This window comes from Taudactylus pleione, unplaced genomic scaffold (genome assembly GCF_031769625.1).
Source record: "Taudactylus pleione unplaced genomic scaffold, aTauple2 ptg000236l, whole genome shotgun sequence".
NCBI lineage: Eukaryota > Metazoa > Chordata > Amphibia > Anura > Myobatrachidae > Taudactylus > Taudactylus pleione.
In genome coordinates, this window is record NW_028284638.1 from 7280653 (window position 1) to 7289998 (window position 9346).

Here is a 9346-nt window from a genome sequence, read left to right on the forward strand (position 1 = left end):
AAACATATTTAATAGGTTAATGAATCCTTCACTGTTTGTTACCCTGTGGGCTGCATTTGTATGCAGTATTAGAGATCCCTAAATGGGAGTCAAAATGGATACTGTTCCTCTTGAGGTATTCCACACATACCACTATAAACTGTCTGTAGCACTGTTGCTGTAACCAGATATTATACCTTGAATCTGTGACAGTACACCTAACTGGCTGGAATAGGGGTAGACTTTATGTGCTCCTTCTGTGTGAGCTGCCTTCCTTAGCATCTCAATTTTAGATGCTGTCCATACTGAAGCACCTGGCTTCTCTGGTACTGGTAATTACTAGAGATGTGCGCCGACCTTCGTGTTTTGGTTTTGGATCTGGATCTCCCCTGGTTTTAGATCTGAATCTGGTTTTGGATTTTTTTCCTTGGTGTTTTGTTTTCGTGTTTTGGTTTTGGATCTGGATATTTTTCTTAAAAAATCAAAAAAACAGCAAACATCACATAAAATTTGGCTTTTTTGTTCCTACAGTATTAATAACCTCAATAACATTTATTTCCACTAATTTCCAGTCAATTTTGGTTACCTCACAGCTCACAATATTGATTTTTTTCATCTAGTTAAAGGGCCAAAAGGTTGCATCCAGCTTGCTGGCTCAAAACTGGTTGATGTAATTATTAATAGAGTTGAGGACTGTGCAATGATGATGGTTGGGATACCCTTGAGGATTGAAGGCATGGGCCTTCATAGAGGACAAGGAAGTTGACGGCCTTGCATTATCATGATGACCGCTGGTGGCAGCTACAACATGTGGTTCTTGGCCTTGCATTCCTGTCATGTGACAGCCCTCCATATTTTCTGCGGTCTTGAAGCAGTGTCACAAGCACCAATAGTGTAGCCAAGGTGCGGTTACAAAATTCACACACGTGCAGTCGTGTGCACACAGAAAAAAAATATACAAAAGACACTATTTTTTGGGGGGGGGCCAGAACTTGGGCCCAGAGCACAGATTGGTGACGACTGGAGTCGGGCAGCACTAGGTCGCGTTGCTGTATCTTGTGTGGCTAAGCCTAACACGCACACACACACACAGAAAATAAATAGGCAAAATACACTATTTTTTGGGGGGGGGGGGGGTTGGTCCAGAATTTGGGCCCAGAGTACAGATTGATGACGACTGGAGTCGGCAGCACTAGGTTGTGTTGGCGACTTGCTAGATCTTGTGCGGCTAAACCTAACACGCACAGACACACAGACAATTATTAGAAAAAAAAACAATAGATTTTTTTTTTTATGCTCCAGAATTGGGCCCAGAGCACAGATTGATCACGACTGGAGTCGGGCAGCACTAGGTTGCAACTTGTGTTGCTGGCTGGATCTTGTGCGGTACTGCAGTTAAGCCTAATACGCGCACACAGAAAAATATAAAAGACACTTTGATTTTTTTTGTTTTTAGCACGACTGGAGTTGGGCTGGATCTTGTGCAGTACTGCGGTTATGCCTAACACGCGTGTGCACACACACACACACAGAAAAATATAAGACACTTTGATTTTTTTGTTTTTATCACGACTGGAGTTGGGCTGGATCTTGTGCAGTTCTGGGGTTAACCTAACACACACGCACACACAGAAAAATATAAAAGACACTTTGATTGATTTTTTTTTGTTTTTAACATGACTGGACTTGGGCTGGATTTTGTGCGGTACTGTGGTTAAGCCTAACACACACGCGCACACACACAGAAAAATATAAAAGACACTTCGATTTTTTTTTTGTACTATTTTTTTTTTTTTTTTGAGTCCAGAACTTGGGCCCAGAGATGAACACAGCACAAGCCCAGGACACAGCAAGCAGCCCAGATGGATCAGCAGACAGCACAGTGACAGTGACAGCACTGTGACCAGAGACCAGAATGGATCAGCAGTCACCAGCCCAGGACACAGCAGATAGCACCAGCACCTCTCCCAGCCCTACACTACTCACCCTCCCTGTTCAGTCTCCACAGCCGGAGTCATAGGCAAATGCAGGGGGGGTTTCGTCTGCCTGGAAAACCCCCTCCCCAGCACACACCATGACAACAATAGAAATAGTAATATAATAGAATGTTACTAGCGCTGCATGTTCTTCTCAGTTCTTCTCAGTATCACAAATAAAATGATTAGCACCACCTGTGCACCATAAATATACCTGTGCACCAACTAGGACATGTGGTAAACATACACTGTTAGGGGTGCACTGCTATTAACCATCAATAGGGTTAATTATTAATACTGTATAATAATACACTATCCAGTTCATAAGGAGACCAATATATACATATATATGTCCAAGGCAGTGCTAGGTTCTTCTACCGCTCCCCCAGACTCCCGGACTTGCTCCAATGCTCTGGAATGATGCCCACATCTGAAGAAAAACATTCTGCTCAAACAAGATGGACCTACTGCCACATCTAATGGCTTACTGTGATCACTGGTACTGTAAATGCTGGGATTATGCAACACAATATACTTTTTATGACGCATATTAAAGCTGGATAAGTACTAATTCTGCCCTTTTCATGGACTGGCCACACTCGTTCTAAAATCAAGCATTTGGAAACCCCCTTCTAGAAATCCTGCATTTGCCACTGGGAGTGAAATGGCGTCCGTCGCGTGGTCGCTTATATACTACGTTGATCATAGAGACGAAAGCTCGCGAATCGCAAGATTTCGTTTCTATGGTGTTGCCTCGATTTGAGAGATCCGAGTAAGGCGGGAAACCCCGAGCCTGCTTGAATCCAACTCGGTTATTCTAAATTCGGGTGGGTTCGGATCTCTGGAATCCGAACCTGCTCATCTCTAGTATTTACTGTCTCCTCTGTATGGGGAAAGTGCAGGTTACCTTAAATACCCTGGAATAAAAGTATGCACAACAAGTCTTTTCCATACTTCCCTTCTCTGACTGCTATGCTCTGCCTGCTGGGGTATCCAGTCTGTAAGCAGCTGGTAAGGGGCCACAGTAACAGCATGCAGTCAGGAAGCCGATGGTCGAATTCCCGACACCTATCATTAGCCCTACGCAGCGACACCGACTCACGGCACACCGAACGAAGGTAAGCCGGGCAGCGGCAGCGGACAGCCAAGGGGGGGAGGGTCAGGTTAGGGGCTCCTGGGGGGGACTTAGGGTTAGGCACCCCCACGGGAGGGTTAGGCTAGGGGAAGGGGGGTCAGGGTTAGACACCCCCAGGGGGAGTTTAGCTCTAGGCACCCCCTGGGAGGGTTAGGATTAGGGTGCGGGAGGGGGGTTAGGGTTAGGCACTTGGGGGGAGGTTAGGCACCCCTAAGGGAGGGTTAGGGGGGGAAGGTTAGGGGTAGATTAGATACTTACCCTGTCGGGATCTGGTCCTTTCTAGCTTCCGATGTCGGTATTACATCTGCTGGGCTGACGTCCGGCGGCATATAATACAGATTCCGTAGTAGCTATTCCTCATTTTGCTGCGCTGCTCTCACTGCACTAGCACAGTCCTCTGTCTCAGATCACTACCTCAGGACTCCATATGCAGTATGTCTGAGCTAGAATGACTGAATTGGAAGTTATCCTCCTTGATTTATTTGAGAGTACTAATATCAGTATAGACTGCAGTAAGAGGGACCAACTATCTAGTATACGGCTATGTCTTCAATACCGTGTCAGACCTGAACTGCAACTTTGGGGTTATGCTGAAGGCAGGTAATGTACTGACCTCAATCTGGCTCAGGCACTTCAGCATTTACTATCCAGGAAAGCCCTTCTGTTCCTCCCCTAGATGCAACCACTTTCAGTCGCTGCTTCTCATCTCTGATCTGGAGTTGTCCCTGCCGACCTTTGTTGAGCACCGATGATGATCAGTCTTTCCCTCACTGAGGCGCCGGATCAACCTGCCACCTCTGCTCTCCTCTCAGCTGCTGGAGGCTATCTCTGCTCCCACATAATGACTGCTGGGAAACTGCAGCTCTCTAACCATTGCTCAACTGCCTTAACGGTCAGAGGGCTCAAACTTTTATATCTTCTTAGCCACAGGGTCCCCGTGATGCTGCCATAACATGGGAAGACCGATTCTATAAGCCCCTGTACTCCATGAGAGGCACTCAGATATGGATGAACAGACCCCCAAGAAAAGTAAATAAATAACCAATAACATAGTTGGGTACATGTTGGGTTATATATAACTTAGTGGGGTGCCACAAATTAATTCCTCAAAACCAGCTCTTTCTCTGGGCCTGATTCAGCAAAAAACACGTTGCTAATACGCATGCAATCGGCCGATTTTTGCCCATGTGCGCATGCATCGCACTGCACGTTCGTGAACTAGCTATTGCGATTGGGACTGCAATCGCAGTGACTATGCAGACCCATCACAGTGATTGACAGGAAGTGCCATTTGTGGAAAGTGACGGGAGGGTGGTCAGGTGAACGCAGGCGTGCCAGTGCATTTCAACGTCGTCGCAAGAGCGTGGATAAATTATTATTCATGGGCAAAAATCAGTCTGAAGCCTGATAGCATGCATGGAAGATAGCAATTTCTAAGTAAGGTCAGGGCTTGTGCAAGTGTATGTGAGGCTGCGATGGTACTCGATTGTACCTATGGTTTTGCAATCTTGCTAAACATTACGGATGTGTGCTAAGTAAAGTGGGTGTCCTTATGTTGTGCTGCAAGGGAGTAGCGATCGCAATGAATTATCATACTATCGCAGCTGAACTACGTGTGTGATCTACGCAACTACGCAGTTGCGTACGGTAGTGAATCAGGCCCTCTATACATGGTATACAATTGGGAAGCCGGCTGCCTTAATACTGACTGTCATATCCCAGCGAGGGTGAAATGCCAGGCATCTAGATGTAGACGCCTGACATTTCCCCGACGCCGGGTGCCGCGAGCGGACAGCCGCGCGGGGGGGGAGGGTTAGGTTTAGGGCACCCGGGGGGGGACTGAGGGTTAGGCACCCCCCCGGGAGGGTTAGGGTTAGGCTAGGGGGAGGGAGGGTCAGGTTTAGGTACCCCCGGGGGGGACTTAGGGTTAGGCACCCTCCAGGGGAATGGGGGGGTTAGGGTTAGGCACTTAGAAGGGGGATTAGGGTTAGGCACTTGGAGGGGATGTTAGGGTTAGGCACCCCTAAGGGGGGTTAGGGGTTAGGTTAGGTTAGTCAGTACTTACCTATCAACGATCGGGATTTCCAGCGCTGTCGGGCTTCCACTGCCGGGAACTCTACTTTGGTCGGCCGGCGGTATTTCATACCGATTCCTATAAATTGACAACTTCACATTTTTGTTGTTAAATATGTTGGGCGTAATTATCAGTAGGTGATACTCTGTATTTTGCATAAATAACAGTAAAGCACCAGTTTACATTCTGTATATTGCAAACAGTTCTTATAGTATGTCAGTATATGCTGTATATATTAAGATGTATTGTGGTATGCTTCCCACATCTTGAAGTTAGTAAGATTCATACTGTCATCCATTAGTGCTAATTAGTGCATTTGAATGAAAACGTATATTTGGCATAAGATGGGAACTACTGTATGTTAAAAGGTAAATATGATATACAGTATCACAAGAAAATTTATAAATTTCTAATTAAGGTCTGTATGTATGTCAGTACTGTAATTCAAATGAAGAGATGGAAATGATGCTACAGTATGATTAAACTTTATGACATGTAGAATACAGCGCATTACTATCCACCCAATAATGTTCTGGTGACTGCCTGGGGTTGTCATGTAATATTTATTCTAAAACAATTATAAAGGTGCAGGCACCTAATAGATTACTAGAACTATTCTAGTAGCAAACATAAGTACTCTTAAAGTGTAGTTTTACTCATACTATTAATAGTAATAATTAGGGGTGAGCGGGTTCGGATTTCTGAAATCTGAACCCCCCCGAGCCCCCCCGATCCGAGTCCGATCCGAATCAGGCTCGACTTTTCCCGCCTGACTCGGATCTGAAATCGAGGCAAAACGTCATCATCCCGCCTTCCGAGTCTCGTGGGTTTTGGATCCTATATAAGGTACCCGCGTCGGCGCCATTTTCTCACTCGGCTGTGGACAGTGAAGAGGGAGGGTGGGAGTTAGGGCTGTGTAGTGTAGTGTAGTGTAGTGCTGCTGTTGTCCACTACTTCAAAGTCCTTAGGGGCTGGCTGTGTTGTGCTGTGCTGCTGTTGTTAATAGGGGCTGTGTCCACTACTTCAAAGTCCATAGGGGCTGGCTGGACTGTGTTGTGCAGTCAGTTCTCCATAGGGGCTGTGTCCACTCCAAAGTCCTGTGCAGTGTCCCAGTCCTAAAGGGGTGCTGTAGTGTTGTCCAGGGGGTGCTCTGTCCATCAGGGGTGCTCCCCCCAAGTGCTAAAAAAATAATATATTTTCTGTGTTTGTGAATTGTGTGCGTAGTAGCCGCACGTGCATCAACAAAGTAGTGCCAAGCGTGCGCCTGTGTCATAAGTAAAGGGCCGGCTGGCTTGACCGTTAAAGGGTGCTGTAACCCCCGAAAGTACACTCCAGTCCAAACCAAAAAAAAAATTATTTTCTGTGTTTGTGAATTGTGTGCGCAGTAGCCGCACGTGCATCAACAAAGTAGTGCCAAGCGTGCGCCTGTGTCATAAGTAAAGGGCCGGCTGGCTTGACCGTTAAGGGTGCTGTAACCCCCGAAAGTACACTCCAGTCCAAACCAAAAAAAAAATTATTTTCTGTGTTTGTGAATTGTGTGCGCAGTAGCCGCACGTGCATCAACAAAGTAGTGCCAAGCGTGCGCCTGTGTCATAAGTAAAGGGCCGGCTGGCTTGACCGTTAAAGGGTGCTGTAACTCCCAAAGTACACTCCAGTCCAAACCAAAAAAAAAATTATTTTCTGTGTTTGTGAATTGTGTGCGCAGTAGCCGCACGTGCATCAACAAAGTAGTGCCAAGCGTGCGCCTGTGTCATAAGTAAAGGGCCGGCTGGCTAGACCGTTAAAGGGTGCTGTAACCCCCGAAAGTACACTCCAGTCCAAACCAAAAAAAAAATTATTTTCTGTGTTTGTGAATTGTGTGCGCAGTAGCCGCACGTGCATCAACAAAGTAGTGCCAAGCGTGCACCTGTGTCATAAGTAAAGGGCCGGCTGGCTTGACCGTTAAAGGGTTCTGTAACCCCCAAAGTACACTCCAAACCAAAAAAATATATATTTTCTGTGTTTGTGACTTGTGTGCACTGTGGCTGCACGTGCATCAACAAAGGAGCAGCGCCAAGCGTGCGCCTGTGTCCCATAAGTAAAGAGCCGGCTGGCTCATTTCTTAAAGGGTGGTGTAACCCACAAAGTGCACTACTCTCCAGCAAAAATAAAAAAATATTTTCTGTGTTTGTGTGCGCTTTAGCCGCACGTATATATATCAATATAACATAAATGGAGGACCAAACTTTCTCCGATAAAAATAAAATAGGGAAAGATCAAGAACCACTTCCTCCTAGTGCTGTTGCTGCTGCTGGGAGTTGTTCATCATCCCAGAGAGGAAGTAGGAACATCACTACTTTTACTAAACAATTGACCCTCCAACAGTCCCTAGCGATGAGGATGAAGTACGACAGCAGTCATCCTGAAGCAAAACGTATAACTGAGGCCTTGACTGCTATGTTGGTGTTAGACGTGCGTCCGGTATCTGACATTAGTGCAGTGGGATTTAGACAATTGATGGAGGTAGTGTGTCCTCGGTTCCAAATCCCGTCTAGATTCCACCTGCATCCTCAAAGCAGCAGCGACAAGCGTGCGTCTGTCTGTTAAAGGGTGGTGACACCCTAAAAGTGTGCTACACAAACAATTAAAATATTGTTCTTTTTTTTTCTGTCTTTGTGAATTGTGTGGGCTGTAGCCGCACTTGCATCCTCAAAGCAGCAGCGACAAGCGTGCGTCTGTCTGTTAAAGGGTGTTGTAACTCTCAAAGTGCTCCAAAAAATAAAAAATTTTTTTTAATGTGTTTGTGACTTGTGTGCGATGTAGCCACACTTGCATCCTCAAAGCAGCAGCGACTAGCGTGCGTCTGTCTGTTAAAGGGTGGTGACACCCTCAAAGTATGCTACACAAACAATAAAAATATTCTTCTTTTTTCTGTCTTTGTGAATTGTGTGGGCTGTAGCCGCACCTGCATCCTTAAAGCAGCAGCGACAAGCGTGCGTCTGTCTGTTAAAGGGTGGTGACACCCTCACAGTGTGCTACACAAACAATTAAAATATTGTTCTTTTTTTTTTGGTCTTTGTGAAATGTGTGGGCTGTAGCCGCACCTGCATCCTTAAAGCAGCAGCGACAAGCGTGCGTCTGTCTGTTAAAGGGTGGTGTAACTCTCAAAGTGCTCCAAAAAATAAAAAACTATTTTTTTAATGTGTTTGTGACTTGTGTGCGATGTAGCCGCACCTGCATCCTCAAAGCAGCAGCGACAAGCGTGCGTCTGTCTGTTAAAGGGTGGTGACACCCTCAAAGTGTGCTACACAAACAATAAAAATATTCTTCTTCTTTTTTCTGTCTATGTGAATTGTGTGGGCTGTAGCCACACCTGCATCCTTAAAGCAGCAGCGACAAGCGTGCGTCTGTCTGTTAAAGGGTGGTGACACCCTCAAAGTGTTCTACACAAACAATTAAAATATTGTTCTTTTTTTTTTGGTCTTTGTGAAATGTGTGGGCTGTAGCCGCACCTGCATCATTAAAGCAGCAGCGACAAGCGTACGTCTGTCTGTTAAAGGGTGGTGTAACTCTCAAAGTGCTCCAAAAAATAAAAAACTATTTTTTTAATGTGTTTGTGACTTGTGTGCGATGTAGCCGCACTTGCATCCTCAAAGCAGCAGCGACAAGCGTGCGTCTGTCTGTTAAAGGGTGGTGACACCCTCAAAGTGTGCTACACAAACAATAAAAATATTCTTCTTTTTTCTGTCTTTGTGAATTGTGTGGGCTGTAGCCGCACCTGCATCCTTAAAGCAGCAGCGACAAGCGTGCGTATGTCTGTTAAAGGGTGGTGACACCCTCAAAGTGTGCTACACAAACAATTAAAATATTGTTCTTTTTTTTCGGTCTTTGTGAAATGTGTGGGCTGTAGCCGCACCTGCATCCTTAAAGCAGCAGCGACAAGCGTGCGTCTGTCTGTTAAAGGGTGGTGACACCCTCAAAGTGTGCTACACAAACAATAAAAATATTCTTCTTCTTTTTTCTGTCTTTGTGAATTGTGTGGGCTGTAGCCGCACTTGCATCCTCAAAGCAGCAGCGACAAGCGTGCGTCTGTCTGTTAAAGGGTGGTGTAACCCTCAAAGTGTGCTCCACAAACAATAAAAATATTCTTTTTTTTTTTCTGTCTTTGTGAATTGTGTGGGCTGTAGCCGCACTTGAATCCTC